Source organism: Ornithorhynchus anatinus, chromosome 1 (assembly GCF_004115215.2).
Source record: "Ornithorhynchus anatinus isolate Pmale09 chromosome 1, mOrnAna1.pri.v4, whole genome shotgun sequence".
Lineage (NCBI taxonomy): Eukaryota > Metazoa > Chordata > Mammalia > Monotremata > Ornithorhynchidae > Ornithorhynchus > Ornithorhynchus anatinus.
The window spans coordinates 109,138,195-109,157,898 of NC_041728.1; the positions used below are offsets into that span (position 1 = coordinate 109,138,195).

Consider the following 19,704-nt stretch of genomic DNA (forward strand, 5'->3'; position numbering starts at 1 on the left):
AGCTAACTGACTTGCCCAGGTTCACACAGCAGGCAAGTGGTGGAGCTGGATTTAGAACCCAGGTCCTCTGATTCCCAGGCCCACGCTCTTCCCACTAGGCCATGCTGCTTCTCAATAGCCCTTTCTCAGAAATACACAAAATCTTCACCAGACTTACTAAATCACATCAAGAATGGCTTTCAACTACATTCCATCAGAGAGCAAGCTATATCCCACTCAGGATATTCAACTATCATTAGAGTTTGGATTTTTAAATTTTTCCCAATTTAACTAGATTCCTACCCGCTGAATCAGTCTTTAATAAAAAAAAGTTAACCTACAAAAAGCTCTTGGCAGTGGAAAATTCAAGTTGATTTTACGAATCTCTCCTCATTCTGCTATGACTGATTTAAATTGATCTACTGAAGAACAAAATTGACATTTTTTATTCAGCAGTGTGGCCTAATAGAAAGAGCATGGGTCTGGGAGACTGGAGACCATTTTTTTATGGTATTTGTTAGGCACTTACTATGTGCCAGGCACTGTTGTAAGCGTTGGGGTAGATACAAGCTAATCAGGTTGGACACAGTCCATGTCCTACATGGGGGTCACAGTCTTAATCCCCATTTTACAGATGAGGTAACTGAGGTCCAGAGAAATTAAGTGACTTACCCAAGGCCATACAGCAGACAAGTTGTAGAGCCAGGCTTAGAAACCAGATCCTTCTGACTCCCAGGCCTGTGCTCTATCCACTAGGCCATGCTGCTTCTTAGACCTGATTTCTAATGGGATTAAATACCTGTTCTCCCCTCCCCTTAAACTGTGAGCCCTACATGGGAGAGGGATTGTGTCTAGTGGATTATCTTGTGTCTACCCCCGTTTTTAGCACATTGCTTGACACGTAGTAAGTGCTTCACAGATACTGGATTATTAGTATTATCAAATATGATTAAATGAATTAAAGAATGAATCATCATTATTATACACAGATATAGATTTCAATTCTCCCACTCGTGCCCCTGGATCCTCCCTCCCGGTACCCTCTGTCCCTGCCCCATCCTTCCTCACCATTCTCCTACTTCAGAGTCAGTCAATTGAATTTATCCAGCACTTAGAACAGTGCTTGGCACATAGTAAGTGCTTAACAAATACCATCACTATTATTATTGAGTGCTATCAGTTGGTCAATCGTATTTGTGCTCAGCACTAGGGAGAGTACAATATAACAATATAATGGGCACATTCCCTGCGCACAACAAGCTTACAGTCCAGAGGACTCCTAGTTCCCAGGAAATGAAACCCGCAGAACCTCTCCCAGATGATCCTGGCTAGGGGACTTCAGGTCGACCGCAGTGAACATTTCCTTTGTCTCGCTCATCCTCTGGCTCATCTCCCAGACTCAAGCCCTCTTTGTTTCTTTTTTTTATCAGAATTCTGGTCTTATTTGTGCAAGCTGAGAGTTTCAGTCTCTTAGTTTTCATCTCCTGAATTACTTAATGCCCAGGAATGGGGTGGTCCTCCGTCCTCTGATATCAGTGTCTACCTGAGCAGGTAAATTCCAAGAAGTTGAAGTAGGCTGCATGGGAGCCCCAAAATGTGCCGACCAGACTCAGAAGCAAAGCCAGTTTGGCTGGAGTTGGATGCAGTTTGCTGGGGAGGGGATGAAATCAGCCATCATTGACTTGGGTTGATGGTGTGTGGGGGGAAATAGAATGAAAAAAGATTTCCAGGAAAAGCCTTGAACCTTTCTGGGAAGTTGTGCGTGCTGCATTCCTGCATGTGGTGGGATGATCGTCTCAGGAAAGTTGAGACAATGTGTATAGTAATCACTATTTTGCAAAGCTTTTGATAACTAAACGAAATGGACTGTTCTAGGAATGGACAATGATAAAATAACATTCATTCACTCATTCATTGGGCTCCATTTAGCACCTACTATTGTGCAAGCACCGTATTAAGGGCTGGGGAAAAACACAATAAAGGATAAGTAAAACTCAAACCCTGTCTACAGAGGGATTCATCATCTAAAAGTGGTGTCTAGTACATTGCTTAGCACATAGTAAGTGCTTAATAAAAAACATTATTATTATTATTGTTATTCTTCACAGGTTTAGGTTTCAGTCCCCCCACACCAGACTGTAAGTTTAATGTGGGCAGAATACATGTCTACCAACTCTGTTGTACTGTACTCTCCCAAGCGCTTACTACGGTGTCCTGCTCACACTAAGTGCTCAACAAATACGATTGATAGATTCTGATGCTGATCAAGGAGAAGCTTCTTCAGAACTGATTCCTTATGAGTACCACCATATTCATTCATTCATTCATTCAATAGTATTTTTTGAGCGCTTACTATGTGCAGAGCACTGTACTAAGCGCTTGGAATGAACAAGTCGGCAACAGATACAGTCCCTGCCATTTGACGGGCTTACAGTCTAATCGGGGGAGACGGACAGACAAGAACAATGGCAATAAATAGAGTCAAGGGGAAGAACATCTCGTAAAAACAATGGCAACTAAATAGAATCAAGGCGATGTACATTTCATTAACAAAATAAATAGGGTAATGAAAATATATACAGTTGAGCAGACGAGTACAATGCTGAGGGGATGGGAAGGGAGAGGGGGAGGAGCAGAGGGAAAGGGGGGAAAAGAGGGTTTAGCCGCAGAGAGGTGAAGGGGGGGTGGTAGAGGGAGTAGATGGAGAAGAGGAGCTCAGTCTGGGAAGGCCTCTTGGAGGAGGTGAGTTTTAAGTAGGGTTTTGAAGAGGGGAAGAGAATCAGTTTGGCGGAGGTGAGGAGGGAGGGCGTTCCAGGACCGCGGGAGGACGTGGCCCGGGGGTCGACGGCGGGATAGGCGAGACCGGGGGACGGTGAGGAGGTGGGCGGCGGAGGAGTGGAGCGTGCGGGGTGGGTGGTAGAAAGAGAGAAGGGAGGAGAGGTAGGAAGGGGCAAGGTGATGGAGAGCCTCGAAGCCTAGAGTGAGGAGTTTTTGTTTAGAGCAGAGGTTGATAGGCAAGCACTGGAGTTGTTTAAGAAGGGGAGTGACATGCCCAGATTGTTTCTGCAGGAAGATGAGCTGGGCAGCGGAGTGAAGAATAGACCGGAGCGGGGCGAGAGAGGAGGAAGGGAGGTCAGAGAGAAGGCTGACACAGTAGTCTAGCCGGGATATAACGAGAGCCCGTAGCAGTAAGGCAGCCATTTGGGTGGAGAGGAAAGGGTGGATCTTGGCGATATTGTAAAGGTGAGACCGGCAGGTCTCGGTAATGGATAGGATGTGTGGGGTGAACGAGAGAGACGAGTCAAGGATGACACCGAGATTGCGGGCCTGAGAGACGGGAAGGATGGTCGTGCCATCCACGGTGATAGGGAAGTCTGGGAGAGGACCGGGTTTGGGAGAGAAGATGAGGAGCTCAGTCTTGCTCATGTTGAGTTTTAGGTGGCGGGCCGACATCCAGGTGGAGACGTCCCGGAGGCGGGAGGAGATGCAAGCCTGAAGGAAGGGGGAGAGGACAGGGGCGGAGATGTAGATCTGTGTGTCATCTGCGTAGAGATGGTAGTCAAAGCCGTGAGAGCGAATGAGTTCACCATATCACCTAATATCATCTGAGAGAGGTTCTGCGGGTTTCATTTCCTGGGAACAAGGGGTCCTCTGGACTGTAAGCTTGTTGTGTGCAGGGAATGTGCCCATTATATTGTTATATATTTTAATATTGTATTAAATATTATATCGTTATATATTTTAATATTAAAAAGTATTTATATTAATGTCATTCTCCCCCTCTAGACTGTAAATTTGCTATGAGCAGGGAACATGTGTATCAATTTTGCTGTATTGTACTCTTCCAAATGCTTAGTACAGTGCTCTGCCCATAGTAAGCGCTAGATAAATACTATTGATGATGATGATGGGGATGATGATGGGGGTGATGGGTATATGAAGCAAGAGTGAAATCATGAAGAAAGCACAACAGTAGAATGAAAGAACCCATAAGTGCTACAGCATGTAGTGGTTGAAAGTGGGCAGGGAATGTGTCTGTTTATTGTAAAAAAATGATGGTACTTGTTAAGCACTTACTATGTGTCAAACACTGTTCTAAGCACTGGGGTAGATGCAAGCTAATCAGGTTGGACACAGTCCCTGTCCCAATGGGATTCACAGTCTTAATTCCCATTTTACAGAGGAGTTAACTGAGGCACAGAGAAGCTAAGACACTTGGCCAAGGTCACTCAGCAGACAAGAGGTAGAGCCAGGATTAAAACCCAGGTCCTTCTGACTCCCAGGCCTGTGCTATAAGCACTAAACCATGCTGCCCTCCCAAGTACTTAGTACAGTGCTCTGCACACAGTAATTACTCAATAAATACGGTTGAATGAATTGAAAATGAAGCACTTTCAGGCTCCTCACTGCTCAGACAGGGCTGGCTAGAGAAGCTTAACAGCCGCAGACTTCCCAACCATCTAAAATCTGGAGCAGCATAGATCCAGCATTTGTTTCTCCCAGTCCTGTTCCACTGAGGCAAGTTGGGACACCTCAGGATGGTGTCTGGGGTGGCGAGAGGCCCGACTTGATGGTCCAGTGGAGGAGGGCCGAAGCCACGGCTTCCTGAAACAAAGGCCACCTCATCATGTTTCGTAATAAAAAAGGGCACAGATATTCGTTCATTCATTCAGTTGTATTTATTGAGCACTTACTGTGTGCAGAGCACTGTACTAAGCACTTGGGAGAGTACAATACAACAATAGACGCATTGCCTGCCCACAATGAGCTTACAGTTTAGAGTGGGAGACAAATATTAGTATAAATAAATGAACTACAGCTATGTACATAAGTGCTGTGGGACTGGGTGGGGGGATGAACAAAGTGAACAAGTCAGGGTGACGCAGAGGGAGAGGGAGAAGAGGAAAGGGGGAGCTTAGACAGGGATGGCCTCTTGGAGAAGATGTGCCTTCAATAAGCCTTTGAATAGGGGAGAGTGATTTTCTGTTGAGTTTGAGGAGGGAGGGTGTTCCAGCCCAGAGGCAGGACGTGGGGAGGGATCAGGGGCGAGATAGATAAGATTGAGGTACAGTGAGAATGTTAGTATTAAAGGAGTGAAGTGTGTCATGTTCTTCTGAGAGAAGCAGCCTGGGCTGGAGAAAAGAGTGCTGGTCTGGGAGTCAGAGGACCTGGGTTCTTTTTAAAATGGAGTCTGTTTTCCTCCCCTCTTCAGGACTGCATTTGACCTGATTTTCCTATATCTACCCCAGCCCTTACTACAGTGCTTGGCACATAGTAAGTCCTTAACAAATACCATAATTAATTAATGAATTGGTAAGAAAACTGTATGAGCCATACAGTCTCTCCCTCTTCTCTTTAGTCTCTGTGCCTCTGTGTATGCATCTGTATCGCTGGCTCTTTCTCTCCTGTTCTCACATCTGAATTCTATGAGGTAATCGTTATTTAACAGAAATCGAGGTTTCTGGTTGTTGTCTATGTTGATGAATTCCATAAGTATTTTCATGATTTATTAGTAATTGCCAAATATGGCTAAAATCTTGGAGATGGGCTTTGGTCAGCAAAAATAACATTTGTTTTCACAAGCTATCTCTAGCTTTCCCTCTTTTATAGAGAATTTCCATTCATTCACTTCTTCCTCACAAACTTCCATGTTTCATGACCTCCATGATCTTTCCACCTTATGTTATATTCTGTGTTCTTGGGTCAACACCTGCTTTCCTCTCCCTGGCCCAGGATGGATCGCTCAATATTATTTACTTGGGAGAACACCATCGAGGTATTACAATAGAGTTGGTAGGCGCAATCCCTGCCTTCAGGAAACTTTCAATCAAGCTGGGGAAACAAATATTAAAATAAATTACAGGTGAGGGAAGTATCCAAATAATACGATATGTACTTCAGTCCTCTGTTGGTATTTGTTAAGCGCTTACTATGTGCAGAGCACTGTTCTAAGTGCTGGGGTAGGCACAGGAGAATCAGGTTATCCCACGTGGGGCTCACAGTCTTAATCCCCATTTTACAGATGAGGGAACTGAGGCACAGAGAAGTTAAGTGACTTGCCCACAGTCACACAGCTGACAAGTGGCAGAGCTGGGATTCAAACTCATGAGCCCTGACTCCAAAGCCCGTGCTCTTTCCACTGAGCCACGTTGCCTCTCTGGCGGGGAGAGGATAGGGTAAGTACCCAAGATGAGGCAGAAATGCTGAAGTGGTTGTAGGGAGAAAAAAAAGCTGGGGAGATGAGTGATTAGTCAGGGAAGGCCTAAAAGATGCATCATGGGCTAGTGGATAGAACATGGGCCGGGGTGTCAGAAGCACCCGAGTTCTAGTCCCGACTCTGTCACTTGTCTACAGTGTGATCTTGAGTGAGTCACTTAACTTCTCTGTGCCTCAGTTACCTCATCTACATAATGGGGAGTAAGACTGTGAGCACTGTGCAGGACAGGGACTGTGTCCAACCTAACAAACCTGTATCTACGCAGAGTAGAGTTCAGTGGCTAGCACATAGTAAGTGCTTAACTTCCATTTAAAAAAAAATCAGGAATGGCCTAATCAGGGAAGGCCCTAAGGCCTTTTAGCCTGTTATTCACCTTGTCTCTAAAAATAATAATAACTGTGGTATTTCTTAGGCATTTACCATGTGTCAGTCACTGTACAAAGTGTTGGAGTAGATACAAGATAGGTCAAACAAAGTTCCTGTCCCACATGAAGCTCACAGAAGGAGGGAGAACAGGTATTGAATTCCCATGTTACAGATGAGGACACTGAGGCCCAGAGAACTTAAGTGACTCGCACATATTCACCCAGCAGGCAAGTGGCAGGGCTGGGATTAGAAGCCGGTTTCTCTGAACCCGTAGCCACGCAGATCTGCAGGTCTCTGCTGCTTCTTGGTAGGCTGTGCTCTCTGCCCTTCTCTGGGCCAAGTTGGGTTTGAGCCATCACACATGTAGGTCGGTTCTGTGATAATTTCTTTTCTTTAGAGCTTTTGGCATTCCAATTTGATGTGTGAGGCAGACATTTTAGTGTCCCCAGAGAGATTTTGTTTTATTTTGAGCTACACTGCATATCTGTGGCATGGCACAGCTATTGCCTGTTGGTTAGATGGATCTATTAATGACTGCATTTCTAATGGCCTCTACCGAGGATTCATTTTCATTGCCTTAGAAAAATTCCACTGGATGTATTATTGAGGTGGGCTTCAGCCATTTTTCTTTAAAGACGATTCCCACTTGTATATTCATATTAAGGCATGTGAAAAATGTCCAGTTTCTCATATCTAAGATATTAACTCCCTAATTTTCTCAAGCAACAATTTTAATGTGAACCATTAGTAAGTCTGTATTTTTCACTCCCACGGTGGAAAAAATGACATCTTTTACATTTAATATCTCTTTCAGTTGTTGCTTCGTTATTATTCCACTTGTTGAGTGCTTATTTTGTGCACTCATTAAACTCTCTCCCTCCTTCCTCATCTCGCTGATCTCCTACTACAACCCAGCCTGCACTCCTCTAATGCCAGCCCACTTGATCTCCCTGATCTCCTCTATCTCGTCCCTGACTCCTGGGCCACATCCCCTCTGGTCTGGAATTCCCTTCCCTTTCCTATTTGACAAATCACCATTTTTCCTATTTTTAGAACCCTACTAAAATCACATCTTCTCTAAAATGCCTTCCCTGGATAAGCCCTCATTTCCCTTATCCTCTCTCACTCTGCAACAACTGTGCACTTGGCTATCTACCCCTTAAGCATGTTTTTTTTTTAAAAAAAGGTACTTGTTAAGGGCTTACTATGTGTCAGACACTATACTAAAAGCAGCCCTGACAGTTTTCCAGGTTGCTGAATTGAAAATGTTCCTGAGCTCATTCTCATCCATTTCAGCTCCCCTTTTATTTTATGGTATTTATTAAGTGCTTACTATGTGCCTGGCATTGTACTGAGTGCTGGTAAGATATAAGAATCAGATGGGTCTGAATTGTACTTTCCAAGTGCTTAGTACAGTGCTCTGCACATAGTAAGCGCCCAATAAATACAACTGAATGAACGAATAGCGTGGCTCAGTGGAAAGAGCACGGGCTTTGGAGTCAGAGGTCATGAGTTTGAATCCCAGCTCTGCCACTTGTCAGCTGTGTGACTGTGGGAAAGTCACTTAACTTCTCTGTGCCTCAGTTACCTCATCTGTAAAATGGGGATTAAGACTGTGAGCCCCACGTGGGACAACCTGATTCCCCTGTGTCTACCCCAGCACTTAGAACAGTGCTCTGCACGTAGTAAGCGCTTAACAAATACCAACATTAATTAATTAATTACTTATGGTATTGGTTGAGCACTTACTATGTGCCAAGCACTGTTCTAAGTGCTGGGGAAGATAGAAGGTAATCAGGTGGTCTCATTTTACAGATGAGGTAACTGAGGCACAGAGAAGTTAAGTGGCTTGCCCAGGGCCACACAGCAGACAAGCGGCAGAGCTGGGATTAGAACCCATGCTCATTAGAACCCATGGACTCCCAAGCCCATGCTCTTTCCTCTAAACCACGCTGCTTCTCTGTAGTCCCCTGCTCCATGTGAGGCTCACAGTCTTAATCCCCATTGTACAGACAGGGTAACTGAGGCACAAAGAAGAGAAGTGATTATGGCCAAGGTCACACAGCAGACAAGGGATGGAGCTGAAATTAGAACGTGCATCCTTCCGATTCCTAAGCCCATGCTGTAGTGCGGCCTAAACAGACACAGGATTCAAACAGGGATTCCCTCTGTTCTAGGGAAAGGAGAGTTTTGATCCTATGATTAGTTTCTCCATATTCTAAGGTTATCTTGGGGCCAGATTGGAAGAGGAGATTTATTTTCTCCAATGAGCTGCAGTCCACCTATCCTCTGTGGCTGTAAATTGCTTATTTAAGGAGTCTGCCTGCCTTACCGATAGAAAACCAGGGAAGTTACACCCCTGTCGGTTTCTGTTGGCACATCGGGTTTCCACTTACCTTCTGCTCAGTCAGATTTGATTAGTTAGTGCAGTAGGTCAAAGGTTTTAGGGAGTCACTGAGTGGTAATAAATGGGGTACTAGACTGCAGAATGTTTTCTGCATCCAGCATTACTCCATTCTAAATAAAAATTGGTCAGTGAATTTACTCTTTCTTGGACCTGGGGCTGACAGCAGAGATATAACTGGAAACAACTGGAGTCTGAACATTATGGATGGAGGGGAGTTTTCTCTTTTAAGTGATATTTGTTAAGTGTTTACTTCGTAAGGGCTGGGGTGAATACAAGTTGACTGTGAGTTTGTTGTCCCCTCTCAGGGTCGCACCTGGAGAGTTTCCACTACTCTACCAGACTCGACTATGGGAGGGAGAGTCAAGTAGAGGCCCGTCCATTCCATTCCTAGCTTGGGCAGTGGCTAGCAAGTGGAAGGCAATCTGCTACAAGTCAGAACTCACCTGTGCTGGGCAGCAGAGGCATGGGAGAGAGTTGAGGGTGGAGACTCAAGTTTACTACACAGAAGGAGAGAGCGGCAAACCTCTGCGGTGTTTTTACCAAGAAAACTCTATGGCTACACTACCAGAACGATTGCTGATGGAGGTGGGGTGTTCTGGGAGAGATACGTTCATGGCGTCGCTATGGGTCGGAGGCGACTCGACGGCATAAGACAATACAAATGACCTTGTGGTGGGCAGGGAATGTGTCTGTTTATTGTTGAGTTGCACTCTCCTAAGTGCTTAGTACAGTACTTTGCACTCAGCACTCAATAAATACGGTTGAATGAATGAATGAATCAGGTTGGACGCATGTCCCACGAGGGACTCGGTCTTAATCCCCATTATACAGATGAGGTAACTGAGGCACAGAGAAGTGAAGTGACTTGCTCAGGATCACAAAGACAGGTGGTGGAGTCACGATTAGAACCCAGGCCCTTTTGACTTCCAGGCCCGTGCTCTATCCACTAGGGAACACTGCTTCTCCCAGATAGGCTCAGTAATAGAGTAATATTACATCAGGCAACCATCGGGGAGTCAGAGTATAATCCTGACATGGTAGCTGGAATATGGAAACGTTATAACACTAAATGCCAAGGGAAGGTGGAGGTCTGTAGAGCTGAATGCTTTTTAGGAGGAGGGGTCTAAATCCTGTCCAGGAGAATTTATTTAGAATTTATGAATTCCTGTCCAGGAATTTATCCTCGGCAGGTGTGACCCCCCCCACTCCTCTCAGGGTGGCACCTGGAGAGTTTCTAGTACTCTATCAGTCTCAAATGTGGGAAGGAGGGTCAAGCAGAGGCATACCCGTTCCATTCCTAGCTCGGGCAGTGGCTAGAGAATGGAAGGCAATCCCCTACAAGTCAAAACTCACCTGTGCTAGGCAGCAGCGGCACGGGAGAGAGTCGAGGGTGGAAACTCAAGTTTACTGTGTGGAAGGAGGCAGTGGTAAATCCAAGAAAACTCTATGGATCCACTACCAGAAGGACTGCAGATGGAGGTGGGGCGTTCTGAGAGAAATGTGTCCATGGTGTCGCTCTGGGTCCAAGGCAACTCAGCAGCATGAGACCAGTCAAGGTGAGACTCCTAGTTGTTGGCAGCTGTGTGGGTTCTACGGTCATGACTACCTGATGCCCAGCTTAGCTGTAAGGAGAAGCATACTTGTCCATCCTCTGTCTGGTTAAGCACTGTACTAAGCACTGGGGTAATAATAATAATGTTGGTATTTGTTAAGTGCTCACTATGTGCAAAGCACAGTTCTAAGCACTGGGGGGATACAAGTTGATCAGGTTGTCCCTCATGGGGCTCACCGTCTTCATCCTAATTTTACAGATGAGGTAACTGAGGCCTAGAGAAGTTAAGTGACTTGCCCGAAGTCACACAGCTGACAAGTGGCAGAGCTAGGATTAGAACCCATGACCTCTGACTCCCAAGCCCGGGCTCTTTCCACTGAGCCATGCTGCTTCTGTAGATACAATATTCAGATCAGACACAGTCCCTGTCCCACAAGGGGCTCCCAGGCCAATGGGAGGAAGAACAAGTATTGAAACAGTTATTCAGTCAACGGCGCTTATTGAGTACTTACTATGTGCAGAACGCCATACTAAGTGCTTGGGAGAGCACAGTGTAACAGACTTAGCAGATATGTTCCCTGCCCACGACGAGCTTACGGTCCAGAGACGGTAGATACAATAATTAGGTCAGATACAGTCCTGACACTCAAAGAGGGAGGAAAAGCCCTCAAAGAGGGCTCACACTCAAAGAGGGAGGAAAAGCATGTATTGAATCCCCATGTTACATATGAGGAAAAGGAAGCAAAGAGAAGTTAAGTAGCTTGTCTAAATTCAACAAGTAGGGAAGTGACAGTGTCAGGATTAGAACCCAGGTCCTCCTTCCCCAGCCTCTGATTTTTCCACTTGCAAATGATCTTATAACTCTCTGAATCCTGAGTCTTCATGAAATCCTTCTATTGAGGTTTCCAGAAATTGGATCTTTATTGATTCTAGTTAGCCACATCCGACTGGTCCTCGATTTGTTTCTGGTATACCCAGGTCACTTATAACCCAGGGATTGCATTTTTGCACCACTTCTTGAGGGCAGGGATTATGTCCACCAACTCTGTTATATTGTACACCCCCAAGAGCTTAGTACAATGCTTTGACAAAGTAGGCGCTCAATCAGTTGATCACACTTATTGTGAGCTCACTATATGCTGAGCACTGTACTGAGCACTTGAGAGAGTCTTGTCTTATGCTGTCAAATCGTCTGCGACCCTTAGGGACACCATGGACACATCTCTCCCCGAATGCCCCACCTCCATCTGGAATCATTCTGGTAGTGTATCCGTAGGGATTTTTTGGTAAAAATACGGAAACAATTTACCATTGCCTCCTTCTGCGCAGTAAACTTGAGCCTCTGCCCTCAACTCTCTCCCACGATGCTGCTGCCCAGCACAGGTGAGTTTTGACTTGTAGCAGATTGCCTTCCACTCGCTAGCCACTGCCCAAGATAGGAATGGAATGGACAGGCTTCTGCTTGACTCTCCGTCTCATAGTCGAGACCGCTAGAGTACTGGAAACTCTCCAGGTGCGACCTTGAGAGGGGCTCGAGAGAGTACAATACAACTATAATAATGATGATGGTACTTATTAAGTGCTTACTATATGCCAGGCACTGTACTAAGCGCTGGGGTGGATACAGGTAAATGGAATTGGACACAGTTCCTGTCTCACATGGGGCTCACAGTCTCGCTCTCCATTTTGCAGATGAGATAACAGAGGCACAGAGAAATGAAGTGATTTGCCCAAGGTCACACAACAGACAAGTGGTGGAGTTGGGGTTAGAACCCATGATGTTCTGACTCCCAGGCCTGTGCTCTATCCACTACATCATGCTGCTTCTTTAATGCAACAGAATTAGCAGATGCATTCCCTGCCCCTAACGAGCTAAATATGAATCGATAAGTAATTTATAATATATAATTTAAAGTGTGCCCTTAAGTGCTGTGAGGTTGGGGTGAGTGATTGCTTGAATTCACACTAAAGAAAACATTCACTTTTGTACCCTCCTGTTCTTAAACCATAATAACAATAATAATAATAATGATGATGTTATTTGTTAAGCACTTACGATGTGCCTGGCATTATATTAAGCGCTGGGATGGATACAAGCCAAAATCGGGTTGGACAAAGTCCCCGTCCCATGTGGGGCTCACAGACTCAATCTCCATTTTACTGATGAGGGAACTGAGGCACAGAGAAGTGAAGGGACTTGCCCAAGGTCACACAGCAGACAAGTGGTGGAGCAGGGATTAGAACCCATGACTCCCAGTCCCTTGCTTTATCCACCATGCCATGCTGCTGGGAGCCCCAGGCAAGGGCACATTGTTGGCCCCGTGTGGGGGACGGGGGCTAACCCAGGATCTAGGGGGTCTCCACCGCATTTCTGGCTTGACTGGAGGGTCTTTCCTCACTCCTCGTCCACCTCCCACTTGCATGCACAATTTCTTGTGACATGGCAGTGGACAGTGTCTAAACAGGCTTTCTTTGTGGAACAAACATTCCCTAATTCCCAATAATTCATTCATTCATTCAATCACATTTATTGAGCGCTTATTGTGTGCAGAGCACTGTATTAAAATAAAATAAATAAAATAAATGATGACATTTGTTAAACGCTTATTTTGTGCAAAGCACTGTTCTAAGTGCTCGTATAGATTCAAGGTCATCAGGTTGTCCCAGGTGAGGCTCACAGTCTTAATCCTCATTTTACAGATGAGGTGACTGAGGCCCAGAGAAGTTGAAGTGACTTGCCCAAAGTCACACAGCAGAGAAGTGGCAGAGCCGAGATCAGAACCCACGACCTCTGACTCCCTACCCCGTGCTCTTTCCACTGAGTCACGCTGCTTCTAAGTGCTACTACTAACTACTAATGATGATGGCATTTGTTAAGCGCTTACTATGTGCAAAGCACTGTTCTAAGCTCTCGGGAGGATACAAGGTGATAAAGTTGTCCCACGTGGGGCTCACAGTCTGAATCCCCATTTTACAGATAGGGTAACTGAGGCAGAGAGAAGTGAAGTGACTTGCCCAAAGTCACACAGCTGACAAGTGGCTAAAGCAGGATTTGAACCCATGACTTCTGACTCCCAAGCCCGCGCTCTTTCCACTGAGTCACACTACTAAGCACTTGAAAAGTGCAATCCAGCAATAGAAACAATCCCTGCCCACACCAGGCTTACACTCTAGAAGGGGGGAGGCACACATCAAAACAAGTAAACAGGCAACGATATAAATAAATAGAATTATAGCTATATACCGTTTTAGCCAAAATGTAGTGAGAACATGGGCTAGTGGAAAGAGCATGTGCCGTAGGAGTCCGAGGGCTCTAATCCCGGCTCTGCCACTCGTCTTCTCTGCCTCAGTTTCCTCATCTGTAAAATGGAGATTAAATCTTCCTTCTTCGTATTTAGACTGGGAGCCCTTTGTGGTCAGGGGACTTGGTTCAAACTGTTTATATTCTTTCTAACCCCGTAGAAACACTGTAAACCCTCAATATGGCTATTGTTGTTAAGCAGAGTGTGTTGAGAATGACTAGTTGTTCTCTGAGCACCATCTTGTGGACAAACATTGATGGTGTTTCATGTTATCCTGAATCCTTTAAAATCCACCTGCATGGGGATAAATAATAATAATAATAATAATAATAATTATGGCATTTGGTAAGCGCTTACCATGTGCAAAGCACTGTTCTAAGCGCTGGAGCAGATACAAGGTGATCGGGTTGTCCCACATGGGGCTCACAGTCTTCATCCCTATTTTACAGATGGGGTAACTGAGGCACAGAGAAGTGACGGGAATTGCCCAAAGTCACACAGCTGACAAGTGACGGAGCCGGGATTTGAACCCATGACCTCTGACTCCCAAGCCCGGGCTCTTTCCACTGAGCCATGCTAATTTGTTCCTGGAGCTTTGATTTTTTCAATCAAGAAAGCATTTAAAGGCATTTACTGGGCACTTTTTCTATGTAATCAGGGCATATAGTCTGGAATTTTAAAATTCCAGATTTTTCATGTGTATTTTTCTAGAGGATGGAGTGTTTGGTATACTGTCTTGTGCCTCGAAGGAATACATTCTGTCCTTGATTCTATTTATTGCTATTGTTCTTGTCTGTCCGTCTCCCCCGATTAGACTGTAAGCCCATCAAAGGGCAGGGACTGTCTCTATCTGTTACCGATTTGTCCATTCCAAGCGCTAAGTACAGTGCTCTGCACATAGTAAGCGCTCAATAAATACTATTGAATGAATTCTATCAATATATTAGTTTCTAGCATAGATTGGCACATCTGCTTATTTTCTAAGCCAAAATTTATAATAGGCACAGTTTTATCCTTCAACTTTTTTGGAATTATGTACATATTTTTATTATTAACATTTAATTAGCATTAACATCGCTACAGTAATTGCAAAAAAATCTACGTGCAACCCGCCGGGCCCACAAGTATTCACAACCCAAAACAAAGAAATACAATGCAAACCACAGTGAAAATGAATTTATCGTTCAATGATTAAAAGCATCAGCGGTTAACATAAATCATACCTCAGAGAGGATTGACTTGAGGTCCCTGACTGCTCCCAGCAAAAGTGTGTAGATATGAAACACCCCCACCATCCCTTCCCAGTATTCTAAAAATTGCACACTGGCTTCCACCAACTCTCTGCTCCTGTGGGTCTGGGGATTTCTCTCCGTGGGGACAAATGGGAGAGGGGATGTTGTCCTGGATAATTGAGGAGGAGAGTGGCCTAGTGGAAAGAGTAGGAGCCTGAGAGTCTGAGGACCTGGATTCTAATCCCGGTTCTGCCGCTTATATAAGCTGTGTGACCTTGGGCAAGTCACTTAATTTCTCTGTGCCTCAGTTTCTTCATCTGTAAAATGGGGATTCAATACCTGTTCTCCCTTCTCCTTAAACTGAGTGGCACTGCCTTTACAGTTTCACATATCCCATTTCCTTCACACCCTCCCACACTGCCTCAGTAATGACACAGGGACTACTTTGGTTTGCCAAGCCTTATTCCAGGGCCTAAGAAATAATAATAATAATAATGATGATGGCGTTTGTTAAGCACTTACTCGGTGACAAGCCCTGTTCTAAGCGCTGGGGTAGATGTGAGCCTGTTGCTGGGCAGGGATTGTCTCTCTCTGTTGCCAAATTGTACATTCCAAGTGCTTAGTATAGTGCTCTGCACATGGTAAGTGCTCAATAAATATGATTGAATGAATGAATGAATACAGGGTAATCAGGTTGTCCCACATGGGGCTTCACACTTTTAAATCCCATTTTACAGATTAGGTAACTGAGGCACAGAGAAGTTCAGTGACTTGACTAAGGTCACAGAGCAAACAAATGGCGGAGCTGGGATTAGAACCCACGTCCTCTGACTCCCGAGCCCGCGCTCTTTCCACTAAGCCACGCCGCTTTCTGGGTGACTCCCAGAAATGGGATCAGCTATTTGTTTACCTACTTTTTAAATGGTATTCGTTAAGTGCTTACTATACGGCAGGCACTGTACTAAGCATTGGGGTATTTGTTTACCTACTTTTTAAATGGTATTCGTTAAGTGCTTACTATACGGCAGGCACTGTACTAAGCATTGGGGTAGGCTCAACCTAATAAGGTCGGACACAGTCCCTGCCCCACATGGGGTTTACAGTCTTAATCCCCATTTTACAGATGAGGGAACAGAGGCACGGAGAAGTGAAGTGATTTGCCCAAGGTCGCACAGCAGACAAGTAGCGGAGTGGGATTAGAACCCAGGTCCTTGTGACTCCCAGGCCTGTGCTCTATCTGCTAAGCCACACTACTTCTCTGCCTAGTTCATCACTCCTTGTCCCCCACCCCTCCTTCCAGTCTAGAGGAGATGGCCGGGAGATAGAAATGAGGGAGGAGAGAGGATGGAGATGATGATCCGAAGTGGAGCTCTACCAGACCAGAAAAAGTCACAGCGATTTACACCGTGTGTGTTACTCTGTCTGTGTGTATATGTATGTTTGCGTGTGTTTGAGAGGCAGCCCTGTTTCTGGGGAAGGGGATGACAAGAACCCTTATCTTGGTCCTGATTATTGGCCACGTGCAAAGAAACCTGTCGCTCCCCCACGGCAAAGGGTTAATATCAATCTCTCTGCTAGGACTCCGGCGAGAATAACCTGCTCCTCCCCTGTCTGCACTTCCTGACTTTCTTTTTTTTTTTCAAAATTGCATTTGTTAATAATAATGTTGGTATTTGTTAAGCGCTTACTATGTGCCGAGCACTGTTCTAAGCGCTGGGGTAGATACAGGGGAATCAGGTTGTCCTACGTGAGGCTCACAGTTAATCCCCATTTTACAGATGAGGTAACTGAGGCCCAGAGGAGTTAAGTGACTTGCCCACAGTCACACAACTGGCAAGTGGCAGAGCTGGGATTCGAACTCATTAAGAGCTTACTATGTGTCAAGCACTGTTCTAAGCGCTGGGGTAGATACAAGTTTATCACGTTAGACACAGTCTCTGCCCCATATGGATTTCACAGTTTAAATTGGAGGGAAGAGGATTTGATCTCCATTTTACATCAATCAATCCATCCTATTTATTGAGAACTTACTGGGTACAGAGTGCTGAACTAAGTAGCATGGACTAGTAGCAAGAGCACGGGCTTGGGAAACAGAGGATGTGGGTTCTAATCCCGGCTCCACCACTTGTCTGCTGTGACCTTGGGCAAATCACTTTGCTTCTCTGGGCCTCAGTTATCTGTAAAATGGGGATTAAGACTGTGAGCCCCATGTGGGACAACCTGATTACCTTGTATCTACTCCAGCGCTTAGAACAGGGATTGGCACATAGCACTTAACAAATACCATTATTATTATTATTATTACTTGGGAGAGAACAATATAACAGTTGGTAATAATGCTGATAAATGATAATACTGATAATTCTGATTGTGGAATTTGGTAAGAGCTTACTGTGTGCCAGTTGGTAGACATGTTCCCTACCCACCTCAAGTTTACAGTCTAGATGAGGTAACTGAGTCACAGAGAAGTTAAGTGACTTGTCCAAGGTCACATAGCAGACAAGTGGAGGAGCGGGGATTAGAACCCATGACTTTCTGACTCCCCAGCTTGTGCTCTATCCACTATGCCATGCTGCTTCGAATGGGTCTCAAGATAGTGTTATATTGTTCCCTCCCAAGTGCTTAGTACAGTGCTCTGCACACAGCAAGTGCTTAATAAATAAGATTGACTTTATTCATTTGATCATATTTATTGAGTGTTACTGTTTGCAGAGCACTGTACTTAGGATTTGGAAAGTACAATTCAGCAATAAAGAGAGGCAATCCCTGCCCACACCCGGCTTACAGTCTAGAAGTTAAATTGCCGCCCAGAAGTTAAACTGAAAATACCTATTTTGAGAGAACTCAGCATACGGCAGTATTGCTGAGGGATGGAAAGCTCCTGGGTGTCAAATCAGAACAAGAACTAGATCAGGGATGGGTAGTCATTCCCGGATCTAAGATCCTGTCTTGCAATTACCATTGCTGATGAAATCTCTCTCCAATAAATACATGTTTATAACCAGAGAGAGCATCTGAATAATTTCTGCCGGTGAAACCAGATAATTTGGAGAGACTGTGTACCAAGGAAGTAGGTGGTCATGAACATTCCTTTCAAATCTGTGGAACTAAACCTTGGGTGTAAGAACCCTGACCTGTCCTTTGGGGAAACCTGAGTCATGGGATGGTGACCGCAAACTACTTGGGCAATTTAAGAGCACATTAGCAAGGAGCTCCGAGAGTGTTCTCTACCCTACTAGAAAGAGCGCGGCTGTGGGAGTCAGAGGAACTGGGTTCTAATCCCGGCTCTGGCTCTTGCCTGCTGTGTGAACTTGGGCATGTCATTTAACTTCTCTGTGACCCAATTTCCTCTTCTGTAAAATGGAGATTGAATGCCTAGTGTTGCACCTACGTAGACTGTGAGTCCACTATGGGACAGGGACTGTATCCAACCTGATTAGCTTCTGTACGGGGTAGGGAGTAGAAAGAGAGAAGGGAGGTGAGGTAGGAGGGTGCAAGGTGATGGAGAGCTTTGAAGCCAAGGGCGAGGAGTTTTTGTTTCATGCGGAGGTTTGATAGGCAACTACTGGAGGTTTTTAAGGAGGGGAGTGACATGCCCAGAGCGTTTCTGTAGGAAGATGATCTGGGCAACAGAATGAAAAATAGACTGGAGTGGGGAGAGACAGGAGGAAGGGAGATCAGAGAGAAGGTTGACACAATAATCCAGTCAGGATATTATGAGAGCTTGTACCAGCATGGTAGCTCTTTGGATGGAGAGGAAAGGGGGGATCTTCGTGATATTGTAAAGGTGAGACCGGCAGGCGCTGGTGACGGATTGGATGTGTGGGGTGAATGAGACAACAGAGTCAAAGATGACACCAAGGTTGTGTTCCTGTGAGATGGGAAGGATGGTCATGATGTCCACAGGGACAGGGAAGTCAGGGAGAGGACAGGGTTTGGAAAGGAAGATAAAGAGCTCAGGTTTAGACACGTTGAGTTTTAGGTGGCGGACAGACATTCAGGTGGGGACGTCCTGGAGGCAGGAGGAGATACGAGCCTGGAGGGATGGGGAGACAACAGGGGAGGAGATGTAGATTTGGGTGTCATCTGCATAGAGATGATAGTTGAAGCCATGGGAGCGAATGAGTTCACCAAGGGAGTGAGTGTAGATGGAGAACAGAAGAGGGCCAAGAACTGACCCTTGAGGAACTCCTACAGTTAGTGGATGGGAGAGGAAGGAGGAGCCATGAAGGAGACCGAGAATGAACGACCAGAAATGTAAGAAGAGAATCAGGAGAGGACGGAGTCCGTGAAGCCAAGGTGAGATAAGGTGTGGAGAAGGGGATGGTCGACAGCGTCAAAGGCAGCTGAGAGGTCGAGGAGGGTTAGGATAGAGTAGAAGCCATTGGATTTGGCAAGAAGGAGGTCATGGGTGACCTTTGAGAGAGCAGTCTTGGTACAGTGAAGGGGATGGAGCCAGATTGGAGGGGATTCACGAGATAGTTGGAGTTGAGGAATTCAAGGCAGCAAGTGTAGACGACTCGTTTTGGAGTTTGGAAAGGAAGCATAAGAAGGAGATAGGATGATAACTGGAAGGGGAAGTGGGGTCGAGAGAGGGTTTTTTTAGAATGGGGGAGACATGGGCATGTTTGAAGGCAGAGGGGAAGAAG

General features: G+C 45.5%; 1 non-coding gene across 1 annotated transcript; it reads left to right on the forward strand.

Moving 5' to 3' along the window:
- Positions 1-9,264: 9,264 nt before the first annotated feature.
- Positions 9,265-9,402, forward strand: LOC114817066. Its single transcript, XR_003764919.1, has one exon. It is a non-coding gene; the product is annotated as a small nucleolar RNA SNORA7 (small nucleolar RNA).
- The last annotated feature ends 10,302 nt before the right edge of the window (positions 9,403-19,704 follow it).